This window comes from Lynx canadensis, chromosome D3, assembly GCF_007474595.2.
Source record: "Lynx canadensis isolate LIC74 chromosome D3, mLynCan4.pri.v2, whole genome shotgun sequence".
Classification (NCBI taxonomy): domain Eukaryota; kingdom Metazoa; phylum Chordata; class Mammalia; order Carnivora; family Felidae; genus Lynx; species Lynx canadensis.
Genome location: NC_044314.2, coordinates 46,343,411 through 46,361,212, shown reverse-complemented (window position 1 = coordinate 46,361,212; position 17,802 = coordinate 46,343,411).

The following is a 17,802-nucleotide window of genomic DNA, read 5'->3' as shown; positions in this document are numbered from 1 at the left end:
TACCTCTGCTCTCTTCTGGTTTCTACTTCCCATACCTTTATTTTCAGCCTATGTGTGTCCTTAAAACTTAAACGAGTCTCTTGCAGGCAGCACATAATTGGGTCTTGTTTTTTCATTTACCCATTCTTTCAAATAAGACATGCAGATGAACAACAAGTACATGAAAAAGATACTCAACATGACTCATCATCAGAGAAATGTGAATCAAAACCACAATGAAATATCACCTCACACCTGTCAGAATGGCTATCACCAAAAAGACAAGAGATAACAAGTGTTGGCAAGGATGTAGGAAAAAGGAATCCTTGCGCACTGTTGGTGGGAATGTAAATTGGGGCAGCCACTGTGGAAAACAGTATGGAGGCTCCTCAAAAAGTTAAAAATAGAATTACCATATGATCCAGCAATCCCCATTTCTGGGTATTTATCCAAAGGAAGTTAAAACAGGATCTTGAAGAGAGATCTTCACACCATGTTCACCGTGGCATTATTCATAATAGCCAAGATGTGGAAACAACCTAAGTATCTGTCAACAAATGAATGGATAAATAAGACGTGTATATATATATATATATATATATATATATACACATACATACACACACACACACACACACATAGAATATTGTTTCTATATAGAATATGGTACATTATTCAGCCATGAAGTAAAAGGACATCTGCCATTTGTGACAATATGGATGGTCCTTAAGGATATAAGTCTAAGTGAAATAAATCAGGAAGAGAAAGTCAACCACTGTATGATATCACTTACATGTGGAATCTAAAAAAACTGAATTTGGGGCACCTCGGTGGCTCAGTCAGTTAAGTGACTGACTCCTGGTTGTGGCTCAGGTCATGATCTCGTGGTTCATGAGTTTGAGCTTCACATCAGGCTCTGTGCCTGCTTGGGATTCTCTCTCTCCCCCTCTCTCTGCCCCTCCCCAGCTCATACTCTCTGTGTCTCTCTCAAAATAAATAAATAAACTTAAAAAAAACCTGAATTTGTAGAAACATAAAGTAGAATGGTAGTTACCAGGGGCTGGGGGTGGGGACATGGAGAGATTTTGGTCAAAGGGTACAAAATTCCAGTTAGAAGATAAATAAGTTTTGGGGATCTAATGCACAACATTCTGATTATTGATAACAATGCTGTACTATATACTTGAAGGTTGCCAAGAGAATAAACCTTAAAGGTTCTGAGCACAATAAGAAATGGTAATTATATGATGTATTGGAGGTGTTAGGTAACACTATGAGTAACATATTGCAAAATATAAGTGTATCAAATCAACACACTGTACACCTTAAAGTTGCACAATGTTATATATCAATTGTATCTCAGTAAAGTTGGGGGGAAAGATATCTTTTTATCCCTGTCAATTTAAGAAATATGTAGTAAAGAATGATTTTGAAAAAGTTAAAAAAATAAGTTATGTAATTGTCCAAATCAGCCCCAACCTTAATAAATTTTTTGTGTGTTTTATCTCTCCGTTTCTGATAGAAGTGTGTTAATATCTCCCATAGATTTGTCCAGTTATGTTTATCATTCTATCAGTTTTTCTTTCTATTTTTGAGGATATGTTGTTATGTGTATACAAGTTTCTAATTGTTTTACCTAATTGGTGTATTGTTTATTATTATGCAATATGTCTATTCATTCCAATTAATATGTTTGCACTAAATTCTTCTGATGGCATTAATATTGCAATATGAGCTTTTTGAAAGTTTTCCTTGATGTGATAGATAGAATAATGCCCCCCAAATATATATATATATATATATATATATATATATATATATATATATATATATCTTAATCTCTGAAACTCATAAACATATTGCCTTACCGGTCAAAAGGGACATTAAAGAAGTGACGAAGGATCTTGAGATAGGAAGATTCTTCCAGATTATCCAGGGCGGGGGTGGGGGGGTCGGGGGGTGGGCAATGTTATCACAGGGTCCTTATAAAAAGAAGGCATGTGAGAGTCAGTATCAGTCAACAAGATGTAATGACCAAAGTAGAGGTTGGAATGATACAATCACTGGAAGAGGCCATGAGCCAAGGAATGGGGGCAGTCTCTAAAAGCTAGAAAAGAAAAGGAATGGATTCTTCCCTAGAGCCTCCAGAAGGAATGCGGCCCTGCCAAGAACTGTAAACTTGGAAACCATAAGTTTAAAATGCAATTCGACTGACCCACCCCCACCCCTGGACTCCACCCTCTGCAACATTTGAAAGAATCTATGGATCATTCAGTCTCTTAAAACAGGGTCTACATTCTCAACTACCAATGCTAATTTGATTCATTAAATCAGAGATTTAATTAATATTTCCAGCTCATTCACTAAAACTTCTCTTACAATGAACTATATTTTAGAACACTGTATCTTTTTCCTGTTTTAGTCACCTATGCATTTTTAATGAAAATTCAGCCTATTATTGTTGTTAGCCATTGATATATACCAACCTTATCTTTGCTTATTTAATACCTTTAAAAATAAACAGCCATTCTTAAAAGCCTCAGGAACTGGTATATATGGTGGACTGTATTGTCTTTATTATTATAAGACTGAGGGAAGCAATTCATCTTAGAGCTGGATACTGACTACATCATTAGAATCACTATACACTTCTTGGACAGGAAGGCTACAGACCTTTGAGAAGACCTTTCCAGAAGTTTTGTTCCAAAATGAAATAGTACCAAACTAAAGAGTAATCTATTCATTATTCACTGCACAAATAAATAATAAGCATTCACCATGTGCCAGACACTGGTTGAGGAACAGAGGACGCCCAGCAATGAACCAGACCTTCATATTCCTGCATTCAAGGAGTATGCCTTTCACCAACCTTCTGCCACTGCTGCCTGAGGTGAGGTTGTGAGCAGGGCCTACATCTGCAGCAGCAGACATCTTACCCCTGGGGCGGGGGTGGGGGTGGGGGGGTAGGGGGGTGGGGAGGAGGAAGGAAGCCATCACTAAGGACGACAGACAAAGCTTCAAAACGGTAAGAAACCCGTTTAAATGAGTATGAACAGCTCAAGGCCCCAAAGCAATTCACTTTCAACGGCCAGGGTTTTTCTACTTCTAATTCGCAGAGCTTACTTTCAGAGAGCTAATGTCCACAGAAGGGAAAAAAACAAACAAAGAACAAAAAATAAAAAATAAAAATAAAACTCATTCAGACTGTCCAGATCACGGCCCCGGTTGCTAGCTGAAACTCATCTGAGGAGCAAAAGCATAGAGAAGACGTATTTCTCTAACTGGCATTTTCCACACACACCTGCTTTCAGACTGGAAATACCTGACTTCCAGAACAATGCCTGGTCCCTTGGGGTCAATTCCTCTAACTGCCAGATCTCCTTACTCTTGCAAAGCTCCCGGATAGCTAACCTAGGGTAGTTCTGACAGAGCTAAACCTCAAACTGTTCAAAATCTCTATAAAAGCCTCAATTCCCAGGACATTTCGAGCCAAGTCTCTAAATGTGAGTCTGCTCTCAGGGCATAAATTGAGCAGGAACATGGGGATCTCTAATCTGCTACCTTTTTTGATGGCTCATGAGGGAAGACACTGAAAAACAAAACTGAAGGGGCCCACCACACACACACATATACACACACACACCCTCCTTAAAATCCCCAGATACAATTGGGCTTCCCTGCTAAATACCCTCATTGTAGTTAGCAGTTTTCCTTCATGTCGGTATCACAGCATATTACTCAATGCTTATGAATGTTTATATTTGATATATAAAGGTAAGAACTTTATCACTTTTGCTCACCACTGCATTCCGAGTGGATGAATGAATGCATGTTTTTATTCATTCATTGGGTCATACAAGATGTAGGTGGAAAACTGACCTCTTAGTGTAGGCCACGTCCCTGCCCTTGAGAATGGAGGTTCTGAGATTATAAAGCAAGTTGGTAACCTATAATTGCCTCCACGGCCATGGCGTATGACAACCGGGGGACCACACACGCACCAGAATCTCTTTTCCAAATTGCCCACGTGTGAGTTCATGTTTGGCTCTGCTCCTCAAAGATACCGCCTTCTTCCCATTGCCCTGCCCAAGCCAAGATTCAGTTTCCAGGCCTCTTTCCTAAGGAGATCCTTGTATCACATATCTCCTTGTATCACATGTATAGCCAATTGTGCAGATGCTTGGCTTATGGTTACTTGGTTTCCAAAACTGCCCCCAAAAGGCAGCACTGGTTGACAATACCCAAGATGCTTTTAGAATGGAAGGTATAAAATACAACATACACAAAACATCTTTCCTCACTGATAACCAAAGAACATCTTAAAATGTAGGACTTGCTCATCTTTGGATTTGAACTGGTAACCATTACATCATTGATGTTACTGTCACCCCAAGTTTATAATGTAAATTCTTTAGTAAACATTAAAAGCGTTCAGCTCTGGGGCGCCTGGGTGGCTCAGTAGGTCGAGTGTCCATCCGACTCTTGATTTCAGCTCGGGTCATGATCCCAGGGTCTCCGCACTAGGCAGGGAGCCTGCTTGATTCTCTTTCTCCCCCTCTGTCCCTCTCCCCAGCTTTCTCTCTCTCTCTCTCTCTCTCTCTCTCTCTCTCTCTCTCTCTCAAAGAAGGGGCTCTATTATATTCTTCTAATTTCCCATGGCACACACTTCAGCACCTTCATTTTATTTCCCCAGGAAACTTTTCCTGAAATTCAGATGCTAAAAATGTAAGCCACCCTACACCAAACACGTTTGTGCATCAAGAGGAATATGTGAACAGAAAGGAGCAGAACAGAGGCGGATTTACCATGAACTTGGTAAGGTTGTTTCACGGCCCCAGGATCGCACCAGCAATATACTAACAAAATCCAGTATGTTTTTGTAAACTTTGCAAAAAATAAGCTATTTATGCATTGTTTTGATATAAAAGCCCCCAAGTTGTATAAGCTCAAAATAGGTTATATAGATAGGATTAACCTATAAGCTCACAACCTATATCCACAATCAAAGCTGAAGTTCAGAAAACTTTGATATTGATTTGTTTCTTACCACCTAACAGGTAATTTCTTTCCATTGGGAAGAACTACCTGAATTATTTTCCCTGTTACTTTGGTCCTTTTCTTGTTGTTGTTTTTTTTTCCTTCTTTTTTTTTTTTTTTTAACAACCCATTCTTGCCCATTTTTTACGAAGCAAAAGAGGCTGACAGGTTGTGCTCTGTGGTTCTCTTCCAAGCTTCAGTATATCCTTTGTGGATATGTAGCATTCTGTTGGGGGTAAAAATATGCACACAGTCACTTCCAGCTGCTCAACCCAAAGTTGGACTAAAATTACTGAAATCATAATAGTTATTTGTATTTGAGAATCTATAGCCCTAGCAAAACCTGCACTGACGTAAAATGAGTATTTGATTATTTTTTATGAATATTTGGAGAAACAACCATCTCACACACACACACACACACACACACAAACACACACAAAATCTCTGGAAAAGAATATGTTTTGACTGCAGGGATGGATTTTGTGTGAATAGAACCCTGAGGCATCTAACAGTTTAAATAATGGTTTCTATTCCAGGGAAGAAAAAATATTTTTTCTTGATAGCACTTTTTTATATTCACTACATTGGAATTACTTTTTCAAAATTCTGCCAGTGAAGACTTATCATATGTGGGTGCCATTGCTGTAACATAAAGATAAGGATTGAAGCAAATTCCACTCATAAGCTCGTGAGCCCGTAAATTGGAGCTATCCTTCATAACACAAAGCATTTTACCAGTCCAAAAATTATTCTTAAAGGCAAGACAGGAGTTTTCTTCTGCAGAATTTTCCTCTTTTCAACCGCCTGAACATTTTCAAATGCTTAAATCATATTTGTTCACAGACTATTTACGAGAGAAAGATACAAACACCACCCACAGCCTATGGTGATATAGAAATATAAATATAGAAATATAGAAAATAAACTCTGGTTAAATGTTTTATTGATTCTAGATTTAGACAGATATCAAAGCCTCTCAACAAAGCATACAATATTATTTCTGCAGATTAATAACACCATTAAAATCTATATAAAACTGAATAAATAATATAATTGTCATTGGGTTTTTTTGAATGGGATAACTTCATTCAGAAATGTTTGCATGGTGTTGGGATGTCCTAATTAGCCACCCACAGCCCCCAAGTTCTTTAAGTCTCAGCCTAAACATAAGAAATCACTTCTCTTACGCACCTACTCCTCCAGAGGAAGCCCACCTTCCCATTGGATATTTTATAGTACCCTGCACTGACCCTTCATTGTTTGAAACAATGGTATTATCTGTATGGCTCTGTGTTTAATGTCCCTATCCTCTGATAAACTATAAGGTCCACAAAAGCAGGGGCATTGTGTTTCTTCTTGCCCATCATTATACCGCCCACTTTACATGGCATCCTAGAGAGTCAATAAATATTTGTCAAGCGAATGAATAAATGAATAAATAAATGAATAGACAATAGAAATATTACATATTGTTTCTGGATCTGTTCTGAGGCGGAAAAAAAATCAATTGGGTGAAACTCCTGCTTTATTTGCTACGATTTTCGTCTCATCTTGATAGATTTTTGAAGTTTCAAGGGGTTTCTGAAGTACAGCCCTCCCACCCACCCACTTTTATTTGACACACTCTGCATTTTCTTTACCTTCTGAGGAGGCAGATGGGTCAATCTAAGGAGTGGTAAATAACAAATCTATTTTTTTTTTAAATTTGCGATCATTGCATTACATTATGAAGGTAAAAAGCAAGGTAGAAAGTGACACTTAACCCCTTTCTTAAAGTGCCACGCAGTACCATAGGACAGTAAATCTCATCCGAATGCTCAGGTCTACAAACACCTTGCTCTCACTAAGAACTCCAAATACTGTTTCAAGGAGAAATGTGGATTCTCTATAAAGGATCTGTACCTGTTCCGTTGTCAACATGCATTAACACATTTCACTATCACAGTATCAGGGAGCAACTTGCAAATTAATACATGGGCGGCCGCTGCTCATAACACAAACACAGCACCCACAGGTCATTAGAGCTTCCTGTAACCATCCTAATTCTTTAGTAATTTGGCATTGTTTTTCCTGTTTATATCAGAACTTGCACTTTGCTTTATTATTGTTGAGGAAGGGGCTCAATATTTCTTTCATAAAGATAATTGTTTCTGTGGGATTTGGGGTTTTTCTCCCTCCCCCATTTAAGAGATGCCTATGTGGCTGAAAACACATAAAATGGAGACGCACCTCTTCATTAAAAAACTTTAACCTCTCACTAATGATGATATTAATACCCAGCGTGCGATAAACACCTGAGACGTACTTTGTCCTAAACAACACAGCCTTACAGAACCTTGTAGTCAATAAAATAAAATACCCCTTTCTCTTTAATTAACATATGAAATAAACACAATCTGTGACACCTAGCGTGCAGCAGCAATTAAGAGGCATTGCTTAGTTAAACCTCCTAATACCTCATTTAAATATGCAATTAAGGGATAATTGCCTTCAATCAATAAAAAAATTGAAATATTTCGCAGGGGCTTCAATTATTTTTTGCTAGGCTTTCCACTTTCCACTTGGCCAGCACTAAGCTTGGGAACCTTACTCCTTTGGTTAAAGTGACATTACCCCCTTTCTTGGTACTGGCTTTTAAGCATGCTATTAACATCGCAAGAGACCAATAACTGTGCTAAGCTTTAGAAATCATCTCTTTTGGCCTGGCCAGAATTTCTCTGGCTCTGAAACTGCCTCCTTGTGACTTTCCTTAGGTTACGTTCTTTGTTTTTCCTCAGTCTTAAGCCCTCCATTTTCATCTCTTTGCAAAGGAATCCGCAGTGAAGGAGGAACAATTGGCTGCCCTTTTCTGATAAGGCACCAAATGCAGGAAAGGCAATATTGTGGCCATGAAATTTGCTAGTACATCGACTTCGGTAGGCCTGGATTTTGTCCCTTCACCCTCTCACCTCAAAACACAAGTTAAGAGTGTATGTATTTAGAAACTGCTATGTACAGAGAAATATTGTAAACCAAACCTTCAGACCAACCCTGGGAAGTGTGTGAAGTGAATCAGGAAGTAACAAGAACCATCACTGGGGAGGATCGAGGAATAACTAAAAGGGTTAGGTGTGTGGCCAGCAAAACATAACCAAATATTCATCCCAGAAAGACACAAATTGAATCGTATGTTGGGTTGACAGGGGATGGTTTCGAGTGCTGAAGCCGAGTGGCAAATGCAAATACGTGGTAATAACCTTATCAAATAAACCATAAAATGAGAATATATAATCAATCAGCAAGGAACAAATACCCCACAGACAAAACCAAGTGAAAGATTAGTTGACATCTGATGAATTTGGGGCCATCTCAGTGGCTCTGCTACATAATGCAGGCGGTTAAAAAAAAACAAAAACAAACAAACAAACAAACAAAAAACCCCCGCAGCCTGAATTAGCTGAATTGGTGGCCCAGCACATGTCTAAACTTCTGTTTCACTCCGATTGAACGAGTTTGACCTTCAAAGATCAATGTCACTTTGTTCCAAATGTGAGAAATAATGTAAGTATATCATGGGTCTCGGACGCGAAAAAATCTTGGATTTGGAGTACTCAGCCTGAGAGCCCAGAGGAAGGCATACGGCTGCGTGTACTGACCACCCAGCCGGACCAAAAAGAAACCTCAGGAATGGATTAAGTCTGTGCATACACAGAGCTTGGCACCTCTGTGCCTAAATTGTAACTTCTTTCCTTCCTATTCGATCATACTTCCTGGTCTCATCAATTTCATCCCACAGACACAGACAACTGAGCTACTTCAATACCCACACTCTGGTGCACAAAATCTGACCCTCATTCTCTGTCCTACTATCACTTTCTGAGGCACTCAAGGCTGTGAGAACCTCATTTCCTTGGGGCTTCTACTAAGTCTTTTGGGCAACCTTGATCTCTCAAAGAATACTAGTCTCAACCAATCTCCATCGATAATAACAGCACAAAGATAACCCCAAACACCGTTCTAACTGAATTTCATAGCCTCTTTCATGTAATCCTCATAAGCCCCAGGGGAGGGTCAGTTCTCACCTTCATTTTACAGATGAAGAAATTGTGGCACTAAAAGACTCTATGACTAGAAGTAGCTGAGGTTTAAACTTAGGACAGTTTTATCCCAGAGTTCACAAGCTTAGCTGCCACACTAGATGAATTCTCTTAATCTCAGTTTTCAAAAGTGTGGCTGATTATTTCGTGGAGTGAACCAGTGAATTTGAAATAATATAAACCGTGTTCTTCCCAGTTTCCTCTTCATGACTTCAATGACCCTGAATTGAAAAAAAACTCTCCTGGGTTTCTCCTTTACTCACACACAACTACCACACTCACAGCACTTCTGACACCACATGGGAGGGTTTTCCACACAATTCTCTGATACCAGCTGGGTGTCCTACAATTCAATTCAATTCACACACTAACCAAGTTAGCGCAGATCCCACAGCTAAGACCTCAGTCCCATGAGACTGCCCCCTTCTTCAGACCCAACTGCAAATAGTAGTTCCCCAGATCACCCACAATTTCTATTTGACTTGGCTGCAAATCAGAGGTTCCTATGATTCCCCTTCTTGGATATGACCATTTGCTAGAAGAGTTCATACAATTCAGGGAAATACTTACTTACATTTACCAGTTTATTATACGATAAAAAATATATGACAAGGCTACAGAAGAACAGCCAGATGAAGAGATATGTAGGGCAAGGTCTGGAAGGGCCCCGAGCACAGGAGCTTCTGTCCCAGTGTTGTTGGGATGCACCACCCTCCCGGTACATGGATGTGTTCATCGACCAGAAGCCCTTCAAACCCCATACCTCTGGGATTTTTAGGGAGGCTTAATCATGCAGGCATGATGAATCATTAACTCAATTTCCAGCCCCTCTCCCCTTCCCAGAAGATGGGAAATGGGGCTGAAAATTCTAAGCTTCTAATCAAGGCTTGGTCTTCCTAGTGACCAGCCCCCATCTTGAAACTATCCAGAAGCCCACCAAGAGTCACCTCATCAGAAAGAACAAAAGACACATCTAATCACCAATCAGTGTCAGGAATGGATGTCAAAGACCAAATGTTAGAACAAAAGATGCTCCTAATACTCTTATCACTTAAGAAATCACAAGGGTTTTAGGAGCTCTGTGCCAGGAACCAGGGGCAGATATATATCTACCTATAGAGAGAGATAGAGAGATAAGGATAGATACAGGTATATAGATACAGATTAGAAATGGATAGATATATAGATTATATGTATATCTCTATTATTTCATAAACATTCAAGAGAATTGAAACCCTACCACAATCCTTCTAGAAAATAATTCTCTATGTTAACTCATTCACTGTTCATTCATTCATTCATTCATTCATTCAGTAAACATTACTGAGTCACTAAAATATTCATCAGGCATCACTGTGCTAAACACAGAGATAAAGAGATGACTAGCCTTGCCCTCGCCCCAGTTCCCCATTCATCTTCTGCACTGCTTTAAAGAAATCTGTGAGATTGAGTAACATGAAATTGCCATCATTCAACTGTTTCTGACCTACAAAAGCAGCAACCTTGAATAGTTCAACCTAATAAAACAAAAAGCCTTTGGTGGCTGCCCAATCTGTGCGAAGGGCAAAGTTGAGTCTTCTGAGAATGTCAGAACTGATCCTTGCTTGCCTACTCAGGTACATCTCTTGCCATAGTGCTTGCTTCCCCACTTCCACCCTTCCTCCTGTAGGCCCTATTTCATATGGCCTTTGAGAGGACTAATCCCTGCCTACTCTTTGTTGAGAGGTACTCCTCCATGGGTTCTTGAGCTCCTACACGTCCTGCTGGTATGCCAAGAATGCAAAGCCCTGACCATTCTTCACCTGGGTGACTTCTCAGGTTTGTTTTTGCAATGAGCATCCTTCAGGGATAAGGCAATGTATACCTCTGGGACAACAGGCAGGCTTGGTTATTGCTTGTTGTAAAACAGCAGGTTCCCAAAGCTCAGTGTTTCTCAGCTGTGACACAAACCCATCTGGCCCATGACATTGCCCCAGTGGACCTGGGAAACCAGGGAAACTGATGCGTGTGCTGAATCTCAGGCTGCCTGCTCTGCGGTGAATAATGAAGTCCTCTGTCTCTAACCCAGGAGTCCCATGTCGGCCAGTATCTCTGAAATGGTATTAGCCAACTTACTAGAGTGCAAGTCAGGTAAAACCAAGTCCTAGAACTGATACTCTTCTTTTCAGATTCAGAGCAAACAAGTGCTGTATGAAATTTCGGTTTACTCAAGTGGAGTTCATCACTTCATCCTTTGTACCACCACAGTGCTTGGTGGACTCCCTTATTATTGTACTTAATAATATTAGTATTGATTAGAGAAATATGCAGCTACTGAGCTGTGAGCTCCATAACAGTGGGAGCCATGGTTTATTATTTTCTTTTTTTGTTATGTAAAATTCCCAGCATGGTTCCTGAGAATTAGTGTTCATTCAAAAAATGTTGAATTAAATTGTTGAATGAATAGTATAGTATTCCTGCTCTTTGGTAGCTTAGAACCTAAATTTGTTTCTTTGTTGTTTTTGTTCTGAATCTTTTGTTTGTTTATATAGGGTGGCTTTTTATTGAGGGGACATGTGGGCAGAGGGATAAAAACATACAAAATTATATATTATATATTACAACATTATAAAAGTTAAAGTTCTTGTTTCTTTCATCAGTACCATACTTCAGAAGTTGTTGCTGGTCTAAGATATGGTCTTCCATATATTTTCTATGCATATTCAAACACTTATGTCTTCTCATTTTCTTTACGTGAGTCAAATACACTCAAATACACTCATCTGTTTCTTCCACTTAATAACATATTGTAGATATTTTTTCAACTCAGTACCTACCTCATTTTTTTTAATGTCTGCATGGTATTTGTTTATTAGCTTAAGGTTATAGATTACATAATCTATTTAACTAATCCTCAAAAAATGAACATTTGGCTTTTCCCCAAGGTTTTGCTATTACAAAAATTCTGCAATGAATATTTTGATATGCATTTCTGTGCCCAGTTGTGAATATACCTGTCAAAGAAATTCCAAGAGGTAGAATTGCTTGGTAAAGGTGTATGAAATTTAAAATTTTTATATGTACATATTAATTGCCAGATTGTTCTCCCAAACTATGCACCAATTTACACACCCACGAAAAAATGTCTAAGTGTGCTTGTTTCTTTCTACCCTCTCGAATACCAGGCATTGTTAAAATTTTTGTATTTTCCAAAAGAATATTTCAATCTCTAATTTCTACTTCTTTGGGCATATTTTACATATCTATTGCTATTTGTCTTTTCTTTTTGTGAATTACCTATTCCTTTCCTTCCCAGGATACTCTGGGTTGTGTGTGTGTGTGTTGGGGGCTTACTGGTAAAGAAAACGCAGCTTCATTTACTTATTTATCTGATATTCATCCTCCCTCTGAGCTTCTTCCTGCTGGGCAGAATCTTTAATCCAACAGGTAAAGTTAATCCAACGAATCCTCTGGTTGATTTTTAAGAGTGCTTTGGTGAATTCAGAAAATTCACCTTTGTCAGATGTGTTGCAAAAATACCTTCCCAGGTTTGTTCTGTTTTCATCTTTCTTGCTCATGATATTTTGCATCTAAGTAGAAATTTTTAAATTTTTTAGAATCAAATCTGTCTTTCCTTTACAACGTCTGGGCTTATATAGTTCTTTGTTTTTCTTGTTTTATTTAAATTTTTGTTCCATCTTGAATTTATTTTGAGCTACGAATGAGTTAGAAATCCAAGTTTTTCTTATTTTTTCATAACTGCATCCTAGATGTCTCAAAAGTCAGTATCTCTTTCTAAACATTACACTCACTATACACCTATGTTTCCTGTCCTCTCATTGTTATGAAGACAATGTTAAAATGAGTTTTTCTTAAAGGATATTTGTGGAGTCACAAGTACTTTCATATAAGCTGTAAAATGAGGAGGATTAATATTTACTATGGAATTGCTATCCGTTGAGGCATTTCAGATGTTTTGGTTTCTCCACATAAAATAACACTTGAAATAAGAAAGCCATAGCACAGGGTTTAGCGCTGGCTTTGTTAGGCAGATTATTCCTTGAAGTGCTAGTCCTTCCTTCTTAAGGTCACCAAAGGTGGCAGTGAGTTTCAGGAGAAAGAACTGAGATTCCGGGAGTCTGGGCTCTGGTCCTGCATTGGGTACACAGTGAGCCTGTGCTTCGCCTGGTAGAGCTCAAGGAGAAAAAAAACATGGGGCCACCAAGAGGCTGGGTGTTTGGGGAGAAATCAAAGAGCTGGGGTGGGATTGCAAGAAGAGATACCAAATCCTGACGGAGGGCAATTTGACAAACAGCACACGATTTGTAGAGTTCTGAGAGCTAGGCCGGCCACTCAGAGAGGCAGCCTTCCCTGCCTTCCCTGTGTATGTTCGGTCCCAGGCTCCCTGTGCGCCCACCTGAGTCCCTTACCCGCTGGGCAGCTGTTCCTCGTCAATTCAATACAAGAATGCATTCATTCAGTAAATACCTATTGATGGCTCCTTCTGCACAGGTAGCCCACTAAATCTGCTCCCTACCTTCTTAGGGCTTTCATTCTAGCAGAAAAGATAGATATTATACCATTTATTTGATCACCCATTTTTCATTTTAACAAAAGAGAAGACAGGATGCTATGAGAGCACCTGGGTAACTGGACCCGCTCCAATGGCTGAGGAACGTCTTTGGAGAGTTGAATTCCAAAGGATGAATGGGAATTAACCAGCTGGGGTGGAAGGAGAGTGCGCAGCAGCTGAGGAAAACTGCAAAGCAAAGGTTGTGGGGCGGAAAGGCGCATGAATGGAGGGTGTGCTTCCGCAAAGGAAAGAAGGTCCATCTGTGGGTTGGAGGCAAAGGAGGCGAAGAGGTGGACGTGAGCAGGTGTTGCAAGCTCTATCTTGAGTCATGGAGGCCGGACTCATAAACGGTCTGAGCGAGGAGGGCCGGGGGTAAAGTACGTGTGCACTATGCCTGCGAATCCCAGGTGTGTGCCAAAGCAGAAGGGGCTGCCCACTGAGTTCAGGGACCAAGGGAGGCTGGGCCAGAGCCGTCAGGCCTTAGGATTGTACCAAACCTGGATTTATGCATTACATCTCTGGATTTTAAATGTCGCCTGAATTTGAAAACAAAAACATAGACTCTAGGTTAGCAAAACATACTCATTCATTCCCAAAGTCTGCCAGCGTCTAGTTTGCAAACCACAGAATTAGAACTATGAGGTGTTCCGAGGCACCTAAGTTTTATGATCTCTGATTTAACAATATATACTGGCCTTCTCCATTGTAAAAGGAAAACTTGCCTTGCTTCCTCTTCCTCAGTGTATAACATTTCCGAGTAGATATCTCAGTTTGTTACTCATAGGTTGACTTTTACATTGGCTTCTACCAAGTCTCTTTAGTTTACTAAGTCATGAGGTCTCTCTAAAGCCAGTTAAACATACGAGAATTCGTCAGACTAAACTTTTAATAACTAGAAGTGAGATGAGGACATATTTTCTTTTTTTTTTTTTTTTTCAACGTTTATTTATTTTTGGGACAGAGAGAGACAGAGCATGAACGGGGGAGGGGCAGAGAGAGAGGGAGACACAGAATCGGAAACAGGCTCCAGGCTCTGAGCCATGAGCCCAGAGCCTGACGCGGGGCTCGAACTCACGGACCGTGAGATCGTGACCTGGCTGAAGTCGGACGCTTAACCGACTGCGCCACCCAGGCGCCCCGAGGACATATTTTCAAAGATGGTTGAGATATTGAACTAGAGGCACACTGATAATTTTAGGAACACTTCTTAAGCTTACACCATTTTAACTACTTCGCACAGTTTTGCCTCTGTGCTCCATCTAAAATATACACAAAAATCTTAACCATCTCTGAAATTATTCTTAGGTCAGCAATTCAGTAGATGCAAGCCAATTACCTACATTTTGACAATAGATTGAAGTGCTGTGTTGACAGTGTTGTAATCAGATACACGCTTATTCCCTCTCAACACATTAACCTATTTTAACAAGTTTGCTGTGTATGGTGCAGAAATAAAGGAAGGGTGTGTGTCACACAGCTACGTTGTTTTGGGGTTTAGGTGGAGGTTTTTTCCTAAATATTTTTCCTTGCCTTTTATTTTAACTTTTTAAAAATGTTTATTTATTTTTGAGGGAGAGCAGGGTGGGGGTGGAGAGAGAGCAGGGTCGGGGCAGAGAGAGAGGGGGCAGAGGACCCAAAGTGGGCTTTGCAATGACAGGCTGACAGCAGCGAGACGACGCGGGGCTCGAACTCGCAAACCCGTGAGGTTATGAACTGAGCCGAAGACGGACACTCAGCTGACTGAGCCACCCAGGAGCCCCTCCTAAATATTTTTCCTAATAATCTTAGTAATACAAATTCGTTGTAGAAAACTTGGAAAATATACAAAAGTGCACTTAAAAGTAAATATTATCTATAATCCCACCATTCAGAGATATTTACTAATTGAAATAGTATTTTATGTAGAAATTTTTATTCTACTTTTCTCACATTAACTTATGTCATAAGTATTTCTCACATCATAGAAGTTGTTTAAGGAGCAATATTTATTCTACAGGAATACATTTGATAATTTGCATTGTATAGATAAGCCATTCCCCTGCTGCTGGGCAATGAGGTTGTTTACAGTTTTTTACTGTTGTAACAATAAAGAACATACTTTGGCACATTTACTGAAAAGATCTTTGAGGCAGAGACCTAAATCGTAAGTATCAAAGTGGAAACACAGTATAGAAAAGAGTATTATGCTGAGTAACTTTGATATTGTTACTAAATAAAACATGTGCACATTATTTTTGGAAAACAGAAAGGAGAAAGATGTACATAAAAGGCGTGATTTCACATATTCGAAAGCAAAGTCATGTAAGAAGGCAAATAATGCTAAAGTTGTGGGTTTTGGGGTTTTTTTTGTTTTTGTTTTTGCTTCTCTAACTTCCTGGGGGGGGGGGGATGTCATGTTCCTGATTTGATTAAATAGGATCAGCACAACATACTGATTTACATTAGAAAAGAGAGCTTCTGGGTTGTTAATGCTCTAGCTGTTGACAAACCATAAAACATTCCAAGCTGTTTTGTGAGTTAACATGTCTTCACTTAAGTTAACTATGTAGTTACTTACATAGTAACTCTTTGTCCCCAATACAGCCTGGGGAGACTCCCAGGCTCCAAGTCAGTTTCCAATGGGGCATTCAGGCCTCTCATGTGATGCCATCAGAAATGAGTTCAGGTCCAGCCACCTCATGCATGGCCTCCTGACCCAAGTGCTTCAAATCTCTCATACTTGCCATTTTATCTCTTGTTTCCCTTGCAAATAATTCATCAGGCTTTCAGCAGAACAGACAGGAATTAGGCACTCCTTTATCCAAAAGAAAGCCATTTATACCACCAAACTTCCACCCTACAATCTCACTCTTTTTCATTTCCAGCACCTTTTGAAAATTGTATCTTATTTGTTAAGAGTAGTTAACGCCCTCTAGGCTTTAAAACACGGTGATTTGTATAAACACTTTAACAGAAAGAATGGTATCTTCTTTAAACAGTTGCAAATTCCTCATATAGGATTTCTCATTCAAATGAACGCTGCGACCTCATCACAAAAGCAACGTTAGTGTAAACCAGGCAGCTTAGATGTGAACACATCCTGATTATACCGACTGGCCAAACGACTGACTGCTTACCATGTGTCCCACACCGTGCTAGAGGTCCTATACGTCCAAATACAAGATGCATGGTAGGGGTGCCTGGGTGGCTCAGTCCGCTAAGCGTCCGACTTTGGCTCAGGTCATGATCTCAGGTTCGAGTTCGATCCCTGCGTTGGGCTCTGTGCTGACAGCTCAGATCCTGGAGCCTGTTTCAGGTTCTGTGTCTCCCTCTCTCTGACCCTCCCCTGTTCATGCTCTGTCTCTCTCTGTCTCAAAAATAAATAAACGTTAAAAAAAAAATTTTTAAAAAACGATGCATGGGATCTTACAGTCTTCTAGTTTCCCAATGAGAATTTTCTTTTAAAGACTGATCCAATTTTGAAGATATAATATTTTAGGGACGTAGACAAAACATTCAAATATCTGCTTCCTGAGTTCAATTTAATTAATTTATACATACACATTTATAATGACCTATAATAGAATATGAAATGATATTAATTTAGAAATATTTATTTTCCCATGTTTACATATCACAAAATCAAACCTTTCATGTGTATTTGTGACACCAATGTTCTTGTCATAATTGGAGCCACTTTTTGAGATTCCTAATAGTTTTATAGGTCACACGATGTTTCTGTCCTTCTAAGTTGCATAAGACATAGTATAGTCTTTTTAAATTATTTTCTTTGATTTTAAGGTGGAGTATTAGGTTAATCATTTTCCTCCTTTTTTACCACAGTGTCATCACCAATCCACACCTGGCCCTTCTCTTGGTTTATTTATTTTGTGCCTTTATCCTTACTCCCCATTCACATTCACATTCTTTTCCCTAGTGGTACCACACTAATGTGTGTGATATATGTCCTTAAGTATCTGTTTATCCCTGTGAAAGAAGTAGTATTGTTGTGGGTATGTATTGTCAGTTCACACAAATGGTGTTATGATACACATTTCTCTTGATTTCTGACATTTTGTCACATTCCCTTTTCCAATTCCATCCATGTTGCTCTAGAACATCTGGTGGTTGCTCCCAACTGTTGCTTATAGTCCTTACGAAGGCCTCACTAAGGTT